The sequence below is a fragment of the Euprymna scolopes genome, chromosome 46, assembly GCF_053919585.1.
Source record: "Euprymna scolopes isolate OS-2025 chromosome 46, ASM5391958v1, whole genome shotgun sequence".
Taxonomy (NCBI): Eukaryota; Metazoa; Mollusca; class Cephalopoda; order Sepiida; family Sepiolidae; genus Euprymna; species Euprymna scolopes.
Genome location: NC_136527.1, coordinates 138,977,259 through 139,000,634, shown reverse-complemented (window position 1 = coordinate 139,000,634; position 23,376 = coordinate 138,977,259). Strand labels below are relative to the sequence as shown.

Genomic DNA, 23,376 nt, shown 5'->3' with positions numbered 1-23,376 from the left:
AAATTACTAAACATATTCATTAGAAAAATTACTAAACATATATATTAGAAAAATTACTAAACATATTCATTAGAAAAATTAATAAACAGATATATTAGAAAAATTAATAAACATATATATAAGAAAAATTAATAAACATATATATTAGAAAAATTACAAAATAAACATATATATTAGAAAAATTACTAAACATATATATTAGAAAAATTACTAAACATATTCATTAGAAAAATTAATAAACATATTCATTAGAAAAATTAATAAACATATATATAAGAAAAATTACTAAACATATATATTAGAAAAATTACAAAATAAACATATATATTAGAAAAATTACTAAACATATATATTAGAAAAATTAATAAACATATTCATTAGAAAAATTAATAAACATATATATTAGAAAAATTAATAAACATATATATAAGAAAAATTACTAAACATATATATTAGAAAAATTACTAAACATATTTATTAGAAAAATTAATAAACATATATATTAGAAAAATTAATAAACATATATATTAGGAAAATTACTAAACATATTCATTAGAAAAATTACTAAACATATATATTAGAAAAATTAATAAACATATATATTAGAAAAATTAATAAACATATATATTAGAAAAATTACTAAACATATATATTAGAAAAATTACTAAACATATATATTAGAAAAATGACTTAACATATTCATTAGAAAAATTAATAAACATATATATTAGAAAAATTAATAAACATATATATTAGAAAAATTAATAAACATATATATTAGAAAAATTAATAAACATATATATTAGAAAAATTAATAAACATCTTCATTAGAAAAATTACAAAACATATATATTAGAAAAATTACTAAACATATTTATTAGAAAAATTAATAAACATATATATCAGAAAAATTAATAAACATATATATTAGAAAAATTCCTTAACATATTCATTAGAAAAATTACTAAACATATATATTAGAAAAATTAATAAACATATATATTAGAAAAATTAATAAACATATATATTAGAAAAATGACTAAACATATATATTAGAAAAATTACTAAACATATATATTAGAAAAATTACTAAACATATTCATTAGAAAAATTACTAAACATATATATTAGAAAAATTAATAAACATATATATTAGAAAAATTACTAAACATATTCATTAGAAAAATTACTAAACATATATATTAGAAAAATTAATAAACATATATATTAGAAAAATTAATAAACATATATATTAGAAAAATTAATAAACATATATATTAGAAAAATTACTAAACATATATATTAGAAAAATTACTAAACATATATATTAGAAAAATTAATAAACATATTCATTAGAAAAATGACTAAACATATTCATTAGAAAAATGACGAAACATATTCATTAGAAAAATTACTAAACATATATATTAGAAAAATTACAAAACATATTCATTAGAAACATTACTAAACATATTCATTAGAAAAATTACTAAACATATTCATTAGAAAAATTACTAAACATATTCATTAGAAAAATTACTAAACATATTCATTAGAAAAATTACTAAACATATTCATTAGAAAAATTACTAAACATATTCATTAGAAAAATGACTAAACATATTCATTAGAAAAATTACTAAACATATTCATTAGAAAAATTACTAAACATATATATTAGAAAAATTACTAAACATATTCATTAGAAAAATGACTAAACATATTCATTAGAAAAATGACTAAACATATTCATTAGAAAAATTACTAAACATATTCATTAGAAAAATTACTAAACATATATATTAGAAAAATTACTAAACATATTCATTAGAAAAATTACTAAACATATTCATTAGAAAAATTACTGAACATATTCATTAGAAAAATTACTGAACATATTCATTAGAAAAATTAGTAAACATATTCATTAGAAAAATTACTAAACATATTCATTAGAAAAATTACATAGCATATATATTAGAAAAATTACTAAACATATATATTAGAAAAATTACTAAACATATTCATTAGAAAAATTACTAAACATATTCATTAGAAAAATTACTAAACATATTCATTAGAAAAATTACTAAACATATATATTAGAAAAATTACTAAACAAATATATTAGAAAAATTACTAAACATATTCATTAGAAAAATTACTAAACATATATATTAGAAAAATTACTAAACATATTCATTAGAAAAATTACTAAACATATTCATTAGAAAAATTACTAAATACATTCATTAGAAAAATTACTAAACATATATATTAGAAAAATTACATAACATATATATTAGAAAAATTACTAAACATATTCATTAGAAAAATTACTAAACATATATATTAGAAAAATTACTAAACATATATATTAGAAAAATTACTAAACATATATATTAGAAAAAGTACTAAACATATACATTAGAAAAATTACTAAACATATTCATTAGAAAAATTACTAAACATATTCATTAGAAAAATTACTAAACATATTCATTAGAAAAATTACTAAACATATTAATTAGAAAAATTACTAAACATATTCATTAGAAAAATTACTAAACATATTCATTAGAAAAATTACTAAACATATTCATTAGAAAAATTACTAAACATATTCATTAGAAAAATTACTAAACATATTCATTAGAAAAATTACTAAACATATTCATTAGAAAAATTACTAAACATATTCATTAGAAAAATTACTAAACATATTCATTAGAAAAATTACTAAACATATTCATTAGAAAAATTACTAAACATATTCATTAGAAAAATGATTAAACATATTCATTAGAAAAATTACTAAACATATTCATTAGAAAAATTACTAAACATATATCTTAGAAAAATTACTAAACATATTCATTAGAAAAATTACTAAACATATTCATTAGAAAAATTACTAAACATATATATTAGAAAAATTACTGAACATATTCATTAGAAAAATTACTAAACATATTCATTAGATAAATTACTGAACATATTCATTGGAAAAATTACTAAACATATTCATTAGAAAAATTACTAAACATATTCATTAGAAAAATTACTAAACATATTCATTAGAAAAATTACTAAACATATTCATTAGAAAAATTACTAAACATATCCATTAGAAAAATTGCTAAACATATTCATTAGAAAAATGACTAAACATATTCATTAGAAAAATTACTGAACATATTCAGTAGAAAAATGACTAAACATATTCATTAGAAAAATTACTAAACATATTCATTAGAAAAATTACTAAACATATTCATTAGAAAAATTACTAAACATATTCATAAGAAAAATTACTAAACATATTCATTAGAAATATTACATAGCATATATATTAGAAAAATTACTAAACATATTCATTAGAAAAATTACTAAACATATATATTTGAAACATTACTGAACATATTCATTAGAAAAATTACTAAACATATTCATTAGAAAAATTACTGAACATATATATTAGAAAAATTAATAAACATATATATTAGAAAAATTACTAAACATATTCATTAGAAAAATTACTAAACATATATATTAGAAAAATTAATACACATATATATTAGAAAAATTAATAAACATATATATTAGAAAAATTAATAAACATATATATTAGAAAAATTACTAAACATATATATTAGAAAAATTACTAAACATATATATTAGAAAAATGACTTAACATATTCATTAGAAAAATTAATAAACATATATATTAGAAAAATTAATAAACATATATATTAGAAAAATTAATAAACATATATATTAGAAAAATTAATAAACATATATATTAGAAAAATTAATAAACATCTTCATTAGAAAAATTACAAAACATATATATTAGAAAAATTACTAAACATATTTATTAGAAAAATTAATAAACATATATATCAGAAAAATTAATAAACATATATATTAGAAAAATTCCTTAACATATTCATTAGAAAAATTACTAAACATATATATTAGAAAAATTAATAAACATATATATTAGAAAAATTAATAAACATATATATTAGAAAAATGACTAAACATATATATTAGAAAAATTACTAAACATATATATTAGAAAAATTACTAAACATATTCATTAGAAAAATTACTAAACATATATATTAGAAAAATTAATAAACATATATATTAGAAAAATTACTAAACATATTCATTAGAAAAATTACTAAACATATATATTAGAAAAATTAATAAACATATATATTAGAAAAATTAATAAACATATATATTAGAAAAATTAATAAACATATATATTAGAAAAATTACTAAACATATATATTAGAAAAATTACTAAACATATATATTAGAAAAATTAATAAACATATTCATTAGAAAAATGACTAAACATATTCATTAGAAAAATTACTAAACATATTCATTAGAAAAATGACTAAACATATTCATTAGAAAAATTACTAAACATATTCATTAGAAAAATTACTAAACATATATATTAGAAAAATTACAAAACATATTCATTAGAAACATTACTAAACATATTCATTAGAAAAATTACTAAACATATTCATTAGAAAAATTACTAAACATATTCATTAGAAAAATTACTAAACATATTCATTAGAAAAATTACTAAACATATTCATTAGAAAAATTACTAAACATATTCATTAGAAAAATGACTAAACATATTCATTAGAAAAATTACTAAACATATTCATTAGAAAAATTACTAAACATATATATTAGAAAAATTACTAAACATATTCATTAGAAAAATGACTATACATATTCATTAGAAAAATGACTAAACATATTCATTAGAAAAATTACTAAACATATTCATTAGAAAAATTACTAAACATATATATTAGAAAAATTACTAAACATATTCATTAGAAAAATTACTAAACATATTCATTAGAAAAATTACTGAACATATTCATTAGAAAAATTACTGAACATATTCATTAGAAAAATTAGTAAACATATTCATTAGAAAAATTACTAAACATATTCATTAGAAAAATTACATAGCATATATATTAGAAAAATTACTAAACATATATATTAGAAAAATTACTAAACATATTCATTAGAAAAATTACTAAACATATTCATTAGAAAAATTACTAAACATATTCATTAGAAAAATTACTAAACATATATATTAGAAAAATTACTAAACAAATATATTAGAAAAATTACTAAACATATTCATTAGAAAAATTACTAAACATATATATTAGAAAAATTACTAAACATATTCATTAGAAAAATTACTAAACATATTCATTAGAAAAATTACTAAATACATTCATTAGAAAAATTACTAAACATATATATTAGAAAAATTACATAACATATATATTAGAAAAATTACTAAACATATTCATTAGAAAAATTACTAAACATATATATTAGAAAAATTACTAAACATATATATTAGAAAAAGTACTAAACATATACATTAGAAAAATTACTAAACATATTCATTAGAAAAATTACTAAACATATTCATTAGAAAAATTACTAAACATATTCATTAGAAAAATTACTAAACATATTAATTAGAAAAATTACTAAACATATTCATTAGAAAAATTACTAAACATATTCATTAGAAAAATTACTAAACATATTCATTAGAAAAATTACTAAACATATTCATTAGAAAAATTACTAAACATATTCATTAGAAAAATTACTAAACATATTCATTAGAAAAATTACTAAACATATTCATTAGAAAAATTACTAAACATATTCATTAGAAAAATTACTAAACATATTCATTAGAAAAATTACTAAACATATTCATTAGAAAAATGATTAAACATATTCATTAGAAAAATTACTAAACATATTCATTAGAAAAATTACTAAACATATATCTTAGAAAAATTACTAAACATATTCATTAGAAAAATTACTAAACATATTCATTAGAAAAATTACTAAACATATATATTAGAAAAATTACTGAACATATTCATTAGAAAAATTACTAAACATATTCATTAGATAAATTACTGAACATATTCATTGGAAAAATTACTAAACATATTCATTAGAAAAATTACTAAACATATTCATTAGAAAAATTACTAAACATATTCATTAGAAAAATTACTAAACATATTCATTAGAAAAATTACTAAACATATCCATTAGAAAAATTGCTAAACATATTCATTAGAAAAATGACTAAACATATTCATTAGAAAAATTACTGAACATATTCAGTAGAAAAATGACTAAACATATTCATTAGAAAAATTACTAAACATATTCATTAGAAAAATTACTAAACATATTCATTAGAAAAATTACTAAACATATTCATTAGAAAAATTACTAAACATATTCATTAGAAATATTACATAGCATATATATTAGAAAAATTACTAAACATATTCATTAGAAAAATTACTAAACATATATATTTGAAACATTACTGAACATATTCATTAGAAAAATTACTAAACATATTCATTAGAAAAATTACTGAACATATATATTAGAAAAATTAATAAACATATATATTAGAAAAATTACTAAACATATTCATTAGAAAAATTACTAAACATATATATTAGAAAAATTAATACACATATATATTAGAAAAATTAATAAACATATATATTAGAAAAATTAATAAACATATATATTAGAAAAATTACTAAACATATATATTAGAAAAATTACTAAACATATATATTAGAAAAATTAATAAACATATTCATTAGAAAAATGACTAAACATATTCATTAGAAAAATGACGAAACATATTCATTAGAAAAATTACTAAACATATATATTAGAAAAATTACAAAACATATTCATTAGAAACATTACTAAACATATTCATTAGAAAAATTACTAAACATATTCATTAGAAAAATTACTAAACATATTCATTAGAAAAATTACTAAACATATTCATTAGAAAAATTACTAAACATATTCATTAGAAAAATGACTAAACATATTCATTAGAAAAATTACTAAACATATTCATTAGAAAAATTACTAAACATATATATTAGAAAAATTACTAAACATATTCATTAGAAAAATGACTAAACATATTCATTAGAAAAATTACTAAACATATTCATTAGAAAAATTACTAAACATATTCATTAGAAAAATTACTAAACATATATATTAGAAAAATTACTAAACATATTCATTAGAAAAATTACTAAACATATTCATTAGAAAAATTACTGAACATATTCATTAGAAAAATTACTGAACATATTCATTAGAAAAATTAGTAAACATATTCATTAGAAAAATTACTAAACATATTCATTAGAAAAATTACATAGCATATATATTAGAAAAATTACTAAACATATATATTAGAAAAATTACTAAACATATTCATTAGAAAAATTACTAAACATATTCATTAGAAAAATTACTAAACATATTCATTAGAAAAATTACTAAACATATATATTAGAAAAATTACTAAACAAATATATTAGAAAAATTACTAAACATATTCATTAGAAAAATTACTAAACATATATATTAGAAAAATTACTAAACATATTCATTAGAAAAATTACTAAACATATTCATTAGAAAAATTACTAAATACATTCATTAGAAAAATTACTAAACATATATATTAGAAAAATTACATAACATATATATTAGAAAAATTACTAAACATATTCATTAGAAAAATTACTAAACATATATATTAGAAAAATTACTAAACATATATATTAGAAAAATTACTAAACATATATATTAGAAAAATTACTAAACATATACATTAGAAAAATTACTAAACATATTCATTAGAAAAATTACTAAACATATTCATTAGAAAAATTACTAAACATATTCATTAGAAAAATTACTAAACATATTAATTAGAAAAATTACTAAACATATTCATTAGAAAAATTACTAAACATATTCATTAGAAAAATTACTAAACATATTCATTAGAAAAATTACTAAACATATTCATTAGAAAAATTACTAAACATATTCATTAGAAAAATTACTAAACATATTCATTAGAAAAATTACTAAACATATTCATTAGAAAAATTACTAAACATATTCATTAGAAAAATTACTAAACATATTCATTAGAAAAATTACTAAACATATTCATTAGAAAAATGATTAAACATATTCATTAGAAAAATTACTAAACATATTCATTAGAAAAATTACTAAACATATATCTTAGAAAAATTACTAAACATATTCATTAGAAAAATTACTAAACATATTCATTAGAAATATTACATAGCATATATATTAGAAAAATTACTAAACATATTCATTAGAAAAATTACTAAACATATATATTAGAAAAATTACTGAACATATTCATTAGAAAAATTACTAAACATATTCATTAGAAAAATTACTAAACATATTCATTAGAAAATTAGTAAACATATTCATTAGAAAAATTACTAAACATATTCATTAGAAAAATTACTAAACATATATATTAGAAAAATTACTAAACATATATATTAGAAAAATTACTAAACATATTCATTAGAAAAATTAGTAAACATATTCATTAGAAAAATTACTAAACATATTCATTAGAAAAATTACTAAACATATATATTAGAAAAATTACTAAACAAATATATTAGAAAAATTACTAAACATATTCATTAGAAAAATTACTAAACATATATATTAGAAAAATTACTAAACATATTCATTAGAAAAATTACTAAACATATTCATTAGAAAAATTACTAAACACATTCATTAGAAAAATTACTAAACATATAAGAAAAATTACTAAACAAATATATTAGAAAAATTACTAAACATATTCATTAGAAAAATTAGTAAACATATTCATTAGAAAAATTACTAAACATATTCATTAGAAAAATTACTAAACATATATATTAGATAAATTACTAAACATATATATTAGAAAAATTACTAAACATATTCAGTAGAAAAATTACTAAACATATATATTAGAAAAATTACTAAACATATTCATTAGAAAAATTACTAAACATATATATTAGAAAAATTACATAACATATATATTAGAAAAATTACTAAACATATTCATTAGAAAAATTACTAAACATATATATTAGAAAAATTACTAAACATATATATTAGAAAAATTACTAAACATATATATTAGAAAAATTACTAAACATATTCATTAGAAAAATGACTAAACATATTCATTAGAAAAATGACTAAACATATTCATTAGAAAAATTACTAAACATATTAATTAGAAAAATTACTAAACATATTCATTAGAAAAATTACTAAACATATTCATTAGAAAAATTACTAAACATATTCATTAGAAAAATTACTAAACATATTCATTAGAAAAATTACTAAACATATTCATTAGAAAAATTACTAAACATATTCATTAGAAAAATTACTAAACATATTCATTAGAAAAATTACTAAACATATATCTTAGAAAAATTACTAAACATATTCATTAGAAAAATTACTAAACATATTCATTAGAAAAATTACATAGCATATATATTAGAAAAATTACTAAACATATTCATTAGAAAAATTACTAAACATATATATTAGAAAAATTACTAAACATATTCATTAGAAAAATTACTAAACATATATATTAGAAAAATTACTAAACATATTCATTAGAAAAATTAGTAAACATATTCATTAGAAAGATGACTAAACATATTCATTAGAAAAATTACTAAACATATTCATTAGAAAAATTACTAAACATATTCATTAGAAAAATTACTAAACATATTCATTAGAAAAATTACTAAACATATTCATTAGAAAAATTACTAAACATATACATTAGAAAAATTACTAAACATATTCATTAGAAAAATGACTAAACATATTCATTAGAAAAATTACTAAACATATTCATTAGAAAAATTACTAAACATATATATTAGAAAAATTACTAAACATATATATTAGAAAAAAGTACTAAACATATTCATTAGAAAAATTACTAAACATATTCATTAGAAAAATTACTAAACATATTCATTAGAAAAATTACTAAACATATTCATTAGAAAAATTACTAAACATATTCATTAGAAAAATTACTAAACATATTCATTAGAAAAATTACTAAACATATATATTAGAAAAATTACTAAACATATATATTAGAAAACTTACTAAACATATATATTAGAAAACTTACTAAACATATATATTAGAAAAATTAATAAACATATATATTAGAAAAATTACTAAACATATTCATTAGAAAAATTACTAAACATATATATTAGAAAAATTACTAAACATATATATTAGAAAAATTACTAAACATATATATTAGAAAAATTACTAAACATATTCATTAGAAAAATGAATAAACATATTCATTAGAAAAATTACTAAACATATATATTAGAAAAATTACTAAACATATTCATTAGAAAAATTACTAAAAATATATATTAGAAAAATTACTAAACATATTCATTAGAAAAATTAATAAACAGATATATTAGAAAAATTAATAAACATATATATAAGAAAAATTAATAAACATATATATTAGAAAAATTACAAAATAAACATATATATTAGAAAAATTACTAAACATATATATTAGAAAAATTACTAAACATATTCATTAGAAAAATTAATAAACATATTCATTAGAAAAATTAATAAACATATATATAAGAAAAATTACTAAACATATATATTAGAAAAATTACAAAATAAACATATATATTAGAAAAATTACTAAACATATATATTAGAAAAATTAATAAACATATTCATTAGAAAAATAAATAAACATATATATTAGAAAAATTAATAAACATATATATAAGATAAATTACTAAACATATATATTAGAAAAATTACTAAACATATTTATTAGAAAAATTAATAAACATATATATTAGAAAAATTAATAAACATATATATTAGAAAAATTACTAAACATATTCATTAGAAAAATTACTAAACATATATATTAGAAAAATTAATAAACATATATATTAGAAAAATTAATAAACATATATATTAGAAAAATTAATAAACATATATATTAGAAAAATTACTAAACATATATATTAGAAAAATGACTTAACATATTCATTAGAAAAATTAATAAACATATATATTAGAAAAATTAATAAACATATATATTAGAAAAATTAATAAACATATATATTAGAAGAATTAATAAACATCTTCATTAGAAAAATTACAAAACATATATATTAGAAAAATTACTAAACATATTTATTAGAAAAATTAATAAACATATATATTAGAAAAATTAATAAACATATATATTAGAAAAATTCCTAAACATATTCATTAGTAAAATTACTAAACATATATATTAGAAAAATTAATAAACATATATATTAGAAAAATTAATAAACATATATATTAGAAAAATTACTAAACATATATATTAGAAAAATTACTAAACATATATATTAGAAAAATTAATAAACATATTCATTAGAAAAATTACTAAACATATTCATTAGAAAAATTACTAAACATATATATTAGAAAAATTAATAAACATATATATTAGAAAAATTACTAAACATATTCATTAGAAAAATTACTAAACATATATATTAGAAAAATTAATAAACATATATATTAGAAAAATTAATAAACATATATATTAGAAAAATTAATAAACATATATATTAGAAAAATTACTAAACATAAATATTAGAAAAATTACTAAACATATATATTAGAAAAATTAATAAACAGATATATTAGAAAAATTCATAAACATATATATTAGAATAATTAATAAACATATATATTAGAAAAATTACTAAACATATTCATTAGAAAAATTAATAAACATATATATTAGAAAAATTACTAAACATATTCATTAGAAAAATTACTAAACATATATATTAGAAAAATTAATAAACATATATATTAGAAAAATTAATAAACATATATATTAGAAAAATTACTAAACATATATATTAGAAAAATTACTAAACATATATATTAGAAAAATTACTAAACATATTCATTAGAAAAATTACTAAACATATTCATTAGAAAAATTACTAAACATATTCATTAGAAAAATTACTAAACATATTCATTAGAAAAATTACTAAACATATTCATTAGAAAAATTACTAAACATATTCATTAGAAAAATTACTAAACATATATATTAGAAAAATTACTAAACATATTCATTAGAAAAATTACTAAACATATATATTAGAAAAATTACTAAACATATTCATTTGAAAAATTAATAAACATATATATTAGAAAAATTACTAAACATATTCATTAGAAAAATTACTAAACATATATATTAGAAAAATTACTAAACATATTCATTTGAAAAATTAATAAACATATATATTAGAAAAATTACTAAACATATTCATTAGAAAAATGACTAAACATATTCATTAGAAAAATTACTAAACATATTCATTAGAAAAATTAATAAACATATATATTAGAAAAATTACTAAACATATTCATTAGAAAAATTACTAAACATATTCATTAGAAAAATTATTAAACATATATATTAGAAAATTACTAAACATATTCATTAGAAAAATTAATAAACATATATATTAGAAAAATTACTAAACATATTCATTTGAAAAATTACTAAACATATTCATTAGAAAAATTACTAAACATATATGTTAGAAAATTACTAAACATCTATATTAGAAAATTACTAAACATGTATATTAGAAAATTACTAAACATGTATATTAGAAAATTACTAAACATATATATTAGAAAAATTACTGACCATATTCATTAGAAAAATTACTAAACATATTCATTAGAAAAATTACTAAACATATTTATTAGAAAAATTACTAAACATATTCATTAGAAAAATTACTAAACATATTCATTAGAAAAATTACTAAACATATTTATTAGAAAAATTACTAAACATATTCATTAGCAAAATTGCTAAACAGAATTATTAGAAAAATTACTAAAGATATATATTAGAAAAATTACTAAACATATTCATTAGAAAAATTACTAAACATATTCATTAGAAAAATTACTAAACATATATATTAGAAAATTACTAAACATATATATTAGAAAAATTAATAAACATATTCATTAGAAAAATTACTAAACATATATATTAGAAAAATTAATAAACATAGATATTAGAAAAATTAATAAACATATATATTAGAAAAATTAATAAACATATATATTAGAAAAATTAATAAACATATTCATTAGAAAAATTAATAAACATCTTCATTAGAAAAATTACTAAACATATATATTAGAAAAATTACTAAACATATATATTAGAAAAATTACTAAACATATATATTAGAAAAATTACTAAACATATATATTAGAAAAATTACTAAACATATATATTAGAAAAATTACTAAACATATTCATTAGAAAAATTACTAAACATATATATTAGAAAAATTACTAAACATATATATTAGAAAAATTACTAAACATATATATTAGAAAAATTACTAAACATATTCATTAGAAAAATTAATAAACATATTCATTAGAAAAATTACTAAACATATATGTTAGAAAAATTACTAAACATATATATTAGAAAAATTAATAAACATATTCATTAGAAAAATTACTAAACATATATATTAGAAAAATTAATAAACATATATATTAGAAAAATTACTAAACATATATATTAGAAAAATTACTAAACATATTTATTAGAAAAATTAATAAACATATATATTAGAAAAATTAATAAACATATATATTAGAAAAATTACTAAACATATTCATTAGAAAAATTACTAAACATATATATTAGAAAAATTAATAAACATATATATTAGAAAAATTCATAAACATATATATTAGAAAAATTAATAAACATATATATTAGAAAAATTAATAAACATATATATTAGCAAAATTACTAAACTTATATATTAGAAAAATTACTAAACATATATATTAGAAAAATTAATAAACATATATATTAGAAAAATGATAAACATATATATTAGAAAAATTAATAAACATATTCATTAGAAACATTACTAAACATATATATTAGAAAAATTAATAAACAGATATATTAGAAAAATTAATAAACATATATATTAGAAAAATTAATAAACATATATATTAGAAAAATTGATAAACATATATATTAGAAAAATTACTTAACATATATATTAGAAAAATAATAAACATATATATTAGAAAAATTAATAAACATATATATAAGAAAAATTAATAAACATATATATTAGAAAAATTACTAAACATATTCATTAGAAAAATTACTAAACATATATATTAGAAAAATTAATAAACATATATATTAGAAAAATTGATAAACATATATATTAGAAAAATTACTAAACATATATATTTGAAAAATTAATAAACATATATATTAGAAAAAATAATAAACATATATATTAGAAAAAATAATAAACATATATATTAGAAAAATTACTAAACATATTCATTAGAAAAATTAATAAACATATATATTAGAAAAATTAATAAACATATATATTAGAAAAATTAATAAACATATATATTAGAAAAATTAATAAACATATTCATTAGAAAAATAAGAGATGTTATAACTAATATAACCTGTTTTTGTTTTGGTTCAGGTCAGAAGTAAAGGTCAAGCCCAGAAGCTTGTCAAAACATTAAGCCTCCCCAAGACAAGAGCCATTTATCTCAACTGCTGCCAGATTGGCATCAGAGCATAGATTATGTAGAGATAGAAGCTTGGTTTTAGATGCATTAAAAGTAACATTCCACCTCTTTCCTCATTGTACAACGTGATCAAGATCAGAGGAGACAGAATCAGGAGAACGTTGTCATTTACGGTCTTTGATGTGCTACCATAGATTGTAGTATCGTCAGCATAAATGTCTACGAATGATGTAAGGATCTGATTTGGAAGATCATTAATGTAGATCAGGAAGAGAGTTGGGCCCAGGATGAACCCCTGGAGGACTCTAGCATTAATACTGAGAGTTTCTGATTTCTACCCATCAACCACTACTCTTATGAACCTGTCAGAGAGAAATGATTTAATAGTCTCAAAATTTGAAATCCATTTCTCCCTCGCTTGTCCAATCACAAGCAAACTCTCAATCATATGACCGAGTACATAAAAGTACATAAAAGGTAAAACCGAGAACACTCTCCCTCTTACACACTTTTGCAGCAGACATTCGCCTGGGGCTGCAAAATTAATATTGAACTAGCAGATAGAAAGTAATTGCTGACTTGAAATAAAATTAAAAAACAATGAGCCTTGTTTGAGGTGAAAAACAACAAAAAAACATTATTCTGTGTTCATGACGACGACTTTTAGTTAATGATGAAGATAACGAAAAGAAGTCTTATTTTAACATTTGATAAACAGCTTTATTTCTTATCTTCGTCAGTATTCATGCATGCTTGTATTTATTGTAATAGTGCAAAGATTCCCTGATGTGTGGACGAAGATTAGATTATTTTAAATATTTTATTAGATCTACTAATATATTTATTAAAAAAATAATTAAATAATAATTGATAACAATTTGATAATTAATATGAAGTCTTTTGTTTATTTAAATATAATTTTTTATTTTTTAATCTTACAGCAGATAATTGATAACTAATATTAATTTATTAAGTAGTTTATATTAGTAATTGTTGTAAATTAATCTACTTTAATTATTTTTAATATTTAAATCTTAGATCTACTAATATATTTATTAAAAAAATAATAATTAAATAATAATTGATAATAATAATATTATTTAATTATTATTTTTTAATAAATACAGGGTGTTTCAAAAGTCTTGGGAACTTAACGATTTTTAATAACTTGTAATGTTAATTGATAATAATTTTTATAATTAATATAAAGTCTTGTTTATTTAAATATCATTTTTTATTTTTAATCTTACAGCAGATCATTAATAACTAATATTAATTTATTAATATAAACTCTACCAATATATTTATTAAAAAAATAATAATAAAATAATAATTTATAACAATTTGATAATTAATATGAAGTCTTTTGTTTATTTAAATATAATTTTTTATTTTTAATCTTACAGCAGATAATTGATAACTAATATTAATTTATTAAGTAGTTTATATTAGTAATTGTAATTAAATCTACTTTAATTTTCTAAGAAATATATTTCGTCATAAAATTAAATTTCTATTCCAGTTTCAGAAAAATATTAATTATAAATTACATCTGAAATCAAAAATAAATAATATAAAAAATGAACAGAGTTTATATTAAACTCTGTTCTATTTATTTTTGATTACAGATGTGATTTATAATTAATATTTTTCTGAAACTAGATCTACTAATATACAGGGTGTTTCAAAAGTCTTGGGAACATAACGATTTTTAATAACTTGTAATGTTCCCAAGACTTTTGAAACATCCTGTATTTATTAAAAAAATAATAATCAAATAATAATTGATAATAATTTTTATAATTGATATAAAGTCTTGTTTATTTAAATATCATTTGTTATTTTTAATCTTACAGCAGATAATTGATAACTAATATTAATTTATTAATATAAACTCTGTTTATTTTTTATATTATTTATTTTTGATTACAGATATTATTTATATGTCTAGTTGAAAACACTATCAATAATTCCCCCCACTCTTTATCTGTGCCTAAACCTAAATGAAGATTCCATGAACAAAGCTTCTTTCTTAGAACTGCACGCCTGTGGAATTGTCTTCCGTTTTCCTACTTTCCAGCTGACTACAATATGGTTGTCTTCAAGTCTAACGTAAATAAGTTCTTGATGAGCCGTTCCATATAAGTTATCAAATTTACCGAATTTTCATTAATAATGAATACTATATTGTCCAATTTCTACTGTACACTCTTTAACCCTTATCCTAGAGTGGCCTCTTGGCCTTGATAATGTGGTGATGCCTATGTAAAAAAAAATCTAAGCTAGAAGGGAAGAGGACAAAGAAGGACTTTACATTATTTATTAGTAAAAACATTTTTTTCATTTTCTGAATATTTTTAATATTTTAATCTTAGATCTACTAATATATTTATTAAAATAATAATTAAATAATAATTGATAATAATTTTTATAATTAATATAAAGTCTTGTTTATTTAAATATAATTTTTTGTTTTTTAATCTTACAGCAGATAATTGATAACTAATATTAATTTATTAAGTAGTAATTGTAATTAAATCTACTTTAATTTTCTAAGAAATATATTTCGTCATAAAATTAAATTTCTATTCCAGTTCCAGAAAAATATTAATTATAAATCACATCTTAAATCAAAAATAAATAATATCAAAAATGAACAGAGTTTATATTAAACTCTGTTCTATTTATTTTTGATTTAAGATGTGATTTATAATTAATATTTTTCTGGAACTGGAATAGAAATTTAATTTTATGACGAAATATATTTCTTAGAAAATTAAAGTAGATTTAATTACAACAATTACTAATATAAACTATTATAACCCCAAGCAATGAAAAGGAAAACCTGGAATTTTAATATTAAGTGTATTTTAACAGCCAGGCAACACTTGCCGTTGTCCTTCGACTTCATCTCGCTTCTTTCGCTTCTCCGACGTTTGTTCTTCATTGCGTTCCGTTTTCACTTCTGTAATCGGTTTTCTTATTTCCTTTTTTCCTTTTCTTCTTTATTATTATCTTTATTCTATAACCCAGTTTTGGTTCCAAGCGTTCTTTTTTTTTTGTGTGTGTGTGTGTGTGTGTGTGTGTGTGTGTGTGTGTGTGTGTGTGTGTGTGTGTAGTTTTGTTCTCTTCGTTGGTGCCATATTTTATTCAAAGACTGCCGGAGTTCCTTTAATCTTCCATATTGATCGATTTCTACCTTTCCATCAAGGTGTCATATCATATTACTTTAAAAAGCGTCGTGTTTTATTTTTCCAGTTTTGTTTTAAATTAGTTTTGTGTTGTCCTTAAATAAAATAAATTATTAATTTACAGGTAACTAAACCCTTGGCTATCCTGCAGTCGACTTTGTCTACGCGGGCTGCCCTTGACAGAATACTGCCCAAGTAAGGCTTCTTTTATTTCTCCATCTATACATACAAACTTAACTTTATATATAGAACTTGAAATCCATTTCTCCCTCTCTTGTCCAATCACAAGCCAACTCTCAATCACATGACCGAGTACATAAAGTACATAAAAGGTAAAACCGAGAGCAGTCTCCCTCTTACGCAGCAGACATTCGCCTGGGGCTGCAAAATTAATATTGAACTAGAAGATAGAAAGTAATTGCTGACTTGAAATAAAATTAAAAAACAATGAGTTTGAGGTGAAAATATCTGTATTATAATAATAATGTTGAATGTCATTGGGGCAATTGTGCCTGGTGTTTCTTAGCTACTGCTGCAATATATGGGTGAATATGGAAATCATTTTATTTCTGAATTTCAACACTACAAATAATCATTCATTTAATTTTTTAATTACTAACAGCAGTTACAATGCATTTATTCAGAAGATAATCTAATTGCTAATGTATACATTTACCTTGAAATTGACTTTATTGTCTTACAACCTTTTTGGTATCGAAATTGGATTGTAAAATGTAATAAAAAAACAAAAAAAAAACATCATTTTTCTTTTTCTCTATATTTTACACCGATTCTTCTCTTGTCACAAGATTTACCACATCCGTCTTTGCCACACTGATTATGTAAAACGCATTTATTTACACGCGCCATGATTTAGTTTTAATATAGTTTATTCTTTCCTTTCAGATGCCACCTGAATGAAGAAACTGACTTTATTGATTCTGTAAAAGTTATTGCTTAGTTTTATCATTATTTTTCTGGCAAGTGCTCGTCTGAGCTCCAATCTCTGGTCCCCCCTCACCAATCTTTCACGATAAACACCTGTCTAGCTGAAACCACTGTCAATAATTTTCCCCACTCTTTATCTGTGCCTAAATCAAAACGTAGATTCCATGAACAAAGCTTCTTTGTTAGAACTGCATGCCTGTGGAACTCTCTTCCGTTTGCCTGTTTCCCACCTGACTACAACTTGGATGTCTTCAAGTCCAACGTAAACAAATTCCTTATGAACTGCCGCTTTAAGTAAGACACTTTATCGAATCTCCAATACTATCGATTACTACGACACTATCCCATTGATTACTGTACATCAATAACCCTTTTCCCCGAGTGGCTTCTGGGCCTTGATAAGTGGTGACCTCCATGCAAAAAAAAAAGTATTTTTGGAAGTCTGTTGAAACATGCAAGAACCTTCTGAGCAATCCGTGTTTTCGTGCGAAGAATGTAAATCCATATTTGCTGACAGATCCGAACTCATGAAACATGTGCAGGCACACAGAGTCGATAAAACATTCACGTGTACAGTTTGTGGGAAAGAATTCCCGCAGAGGGCTGCCCTGACGAGGCACGTCCGAACGCACGCGATAATAAAACCATATTCTTGCAATATTTGTGCAAAAGAGTTCTCGGTGCCGGCCTATTTGCGACAGCACATGAGAACACACACAGGGGTGAAACCATATCAGTGCACGTATTGCAGTTGTGCCTTTTCTCAAAGTCACCATTTAAAAACACACATAAAAAGGCACACTGGCGATCGTCCTTATTCTTGTGGTGTGTGTGGCACATCCTTCTCGCACCGAGACACGTTGAAATCTCACATGAGAATCCACACTGGTGATCGACCGTTCGCTTGTGAAGTTTGTGGACGATGTTTTTCACAGGATTCAAACCTGAAATCGCATATTCGAATTCACACAGGTGAAACGCCATTTTCTTGTGATCTTTGTGATTCCTCGTTTTCGCGGAAAGACCTGCTAAAGATTCACCGGCAAAAGCACACGGGTGTGAAACCATATTCTTGTAAAATTTGTGGAAAGAATTTCTCCCAGAATTCTCACCTTAACAGGCACCTACGATTACACACACCTGGTGAATAAATGTATTGCAGGCCACTAAACTGCAGTTGTACCAGTTTGATTACACAAATCTATCATGATTCTGAACAACTCCGGCGAAATGACCAGACATGATTTTGAACAACTCCAGCAAAAATGACCCGACACAGCCCTGAACAACTGTCGAAGTGATCCGACACGATCTTTAACAACTCCGTCAAAATGACCCAACACAATCCTGAACAACTCCGTTAAAATGACTAGACACGATCCTGAAAACCTCGGTCAAAATGACCTAATACAATCCTGAACAAATCCATCAAAATGACCCGACATGATCCTGAACAACTCCGTCGAAGTGATCCGACATGATCTTGAACAACTCCGTCAAAATGAATCAACATGATCCTCAGCAACCCGTTAAAATGACCAAACACAATCCTCAACAACGCTGTCAAAATGACCCGACACGATCCTGAACAAATCTGTCAAAATGACTCGACATGAACCTAAACAATTCGGTCAAAATGACCCAACACACATCCCGAACAATTCTGTAAAAATGACACAATCCTGAACAAATCGGCTGAAATGACCTGACACAATCCAGAACATCTTCGAAGTAATCAAACATGTCGAAATGACCCGACACGATTCTGAACAACTCTGTCAAAATGACCTGACACGATTGTGAACAACTCTGTCGAAATGACCCAACACAATCCCAAACAACTTTGTCAAAGTCATCCAACACAATCGCAAACAACTTTGTCAAAGTGATCCGATATGATTCTGGACAACTCTGTCAAAATGACCCAGCACAATCCTGAACACCTCCTGCAAAACCACCAGACACGATTTCAAACAACTCTGAAATGACACAGTACTCGAGCAATCGTGGCAGTTACTTGCTAAACGACTCTATAGCCTTTGAGGAACTCATTTTCACCATAGCTATGCCAGACGAATTCAATTCTTGAATGCTGTCACGCATGTTCATAACTTTGACAAAAACATGAGAAACCATATTGTCAAAGTTTTTTGTTTTTTTTTTACTTGCCTCCCCATCAGGGCAAAGTTAGACACAAGGTCGGTTTTTAATGTGGGGGAGGGGAACCAGCTCCCCAAAAAGGGGCACTCTGGTTAGCAACAAAAATAAAAAATGCATCAGTAATGAAGGGCCTCTCCTCCATCAACCGAGACCAAAAAAGTGAAGAAAAAGTGAATAGAAGAAAGGGTTCTTGGCCTTTGGGCCAGGATCAAGGTGTGGTATCTGTTCTGATGTTGCTTGTTGGCTTGTTTCACTTCACTTATCAAAGTATATTTAATCGTATGCTATTAGGTCCAATCCGTATTTTTTTTAAAAACCATGATGAAGCTAATTTTTAGCGAAATATTGAAATGAAACAACAAAAAAGTAAAAAAAATGACATTTAAAGATTTCTATTTATCTTCAAATTCTATTCAAAATTAATGTCTTCTTAAGTGTGTATAAAATGACGTGATAATTTCTTTATCCAATCCATGGCATTTTTTCAACTAAAAAGACGAATGCTGTTCCTCTTTTATCTTCCTAATTTTCGTTTACTTAAAGTGCGAGAGTGGATGGTGATATGGTATTCGTATGACGATTTCTGAGTTAAAGATTTTCCACACTGCGAACAATTAAATAAACTTTTCCCCATATGAGTGCGGGCATGCCGCAGTAACAACTGCCGAGTGCTGAATGACTTGCCACAGTCGATACAGCTGCACATTATTCTAGCACTTTCCTGTGGCATGCTGTCACTATTATTAACAGTAGTAGTAGCAGTAGTAGTGAGAGCGGTATCAGTAGTTGTGGCGGATACAGTGGGCGTAATTTTTGCATGGACAGTTATAATATGGTCGCGTAGGAGGGTGGCTTGCGTGAAGATCTTAGAGCACTGGAGATACTTAAAGGTCTCGATTACAGCCAGACTCTCCACTACTTCCTAATTTTCGTTTACTTAAAGTGCAAGCGGGTCGAAAATCTGACATCTACTCCATGATGTGACTGGAAGTTCGGACGTTAAAAGTAGGCAAAGTCAATCCCACTGATACGATGACTTGCAAAAATTGCTTACAAAAAATCGACCCCTTTTAGCCAATTTTTCAATATTTGTCGTCCGAGACGGCGAGCTTCAAAATGATACCAATCTCGTGAAGATCTGTCACCTCTGTCGAAAGTTTTAGGCAACAAACATACATACATATAAAGATAAATTAGAAAGCTTTAAATTTCATCTATATATATAAAAGCGAAAATGTGAGCATGTATGTATGGATGTATGTATGTATGTCCACTTTTTGTGTATGTCCGAAAAAGGCTTTTTTTCCGAAAAGCGATCGGTCAACTCGCTTCTTCTTAAAACTCTTTATATCACGTCTAAATCATAATATCTACCAGTTAACAACGAGGGTCACCTGTCTATTTAATTTGCCCGACTTTGAAAAGATAGATATTCAACATTTTTCGCTCGCTGCATGTGGATTAGGCTTTTTTGTATAATAAAACTGGAACTAATTCTGATTCTGACAGTATTTTTCCAGTCGGTCGTGATCGCAAGAAATGTCCAAAAGCAATCAGCTTTGATCAATGTGGAGTTTCTCCTTATATCAGACAATTGCTATTCAATTTGGACAATCACCTTATTATGGGGAGCTGGTTTCCCTCCCAACATCTTGGGTAAACAAAAAAAAATAAATAAAAAAAAGCATTCCTGCAGTAAATAAAATACTACCCCGCAGTCAAAGTTGACTTCATTAAGTCATTAAAACGGGCACCTAAATAGTTAAATAAATTCAAACGTGTTTCCGTTAGTAAGTCGTGGCGGCCCAGTGGTTAACGTTGCACATTTTTTTTTCACACTTTAATTTCCAACTTTGCCTCAAGGGTTTGGGTTCGATCCTCATACTTACCTACCAAAACTTTTTTTTTTTATTTTAACCCCCCCCCCCCCCCGCCCGACATAAACACCTGGATGACCACACACATCTTCAAACACCCTTAGCTTAAGGTTTTTAAAGCTTTCTAATTCATCTTTAAATTCTTTTCAAAATAAATGCCTTCTTAATTGTGTAACTACTTTTCACGTCATATTCATGCCCGGAGCTGGGGCAATACACGTGTTAAAATAACTGACAGCACGTGCATTTAAATTTTTCTGCTCCAAGGATTATCTTCTCCTCATAACAACAAAATGAAGAAAAAAAAATATGGACTGAACCTAATTTTTTAGGGAATTATTGGAATAAAACACCAACAAAGTAAATAAAAATGATTTAATCATTTTATGACATTTAAAGTTTTCTAATTAATATTATTGACTTTATATTTAATGTAATTATAATTTTACATTTTATTTATTTATTTTATATTTAATTAAAATATTTAATATTTCATTTA

The 23,376-nt window shown here is 21.2% G+C and overlaps 1 protein-coding gene across 1 annotated transcript in view; it reads left to right on the top strand.

Annotated features, from left to right (window-relative positions):
- LOC145271434 (uncharacterized) overlaps window positions 1-21,042 on the top strand; it is an 89,552-nt gene extending 68,510 nt beyond the window's left edge. The window contains exons 5-6 of the transcript XR_013865873.1: window positions 18,017-18,087; window positions 18,799-21,042. The gene's annotated coding sequence lies outside the window, so the exon portion shown is untranslated. The remainder of the gene's footprint in view (window positions 1-18,016; window positions 18,088-18,798) is intronic.
- The last annotated feature ends 2,334 nt before the right edge of the window (window positions 21,043-23,376 follow it).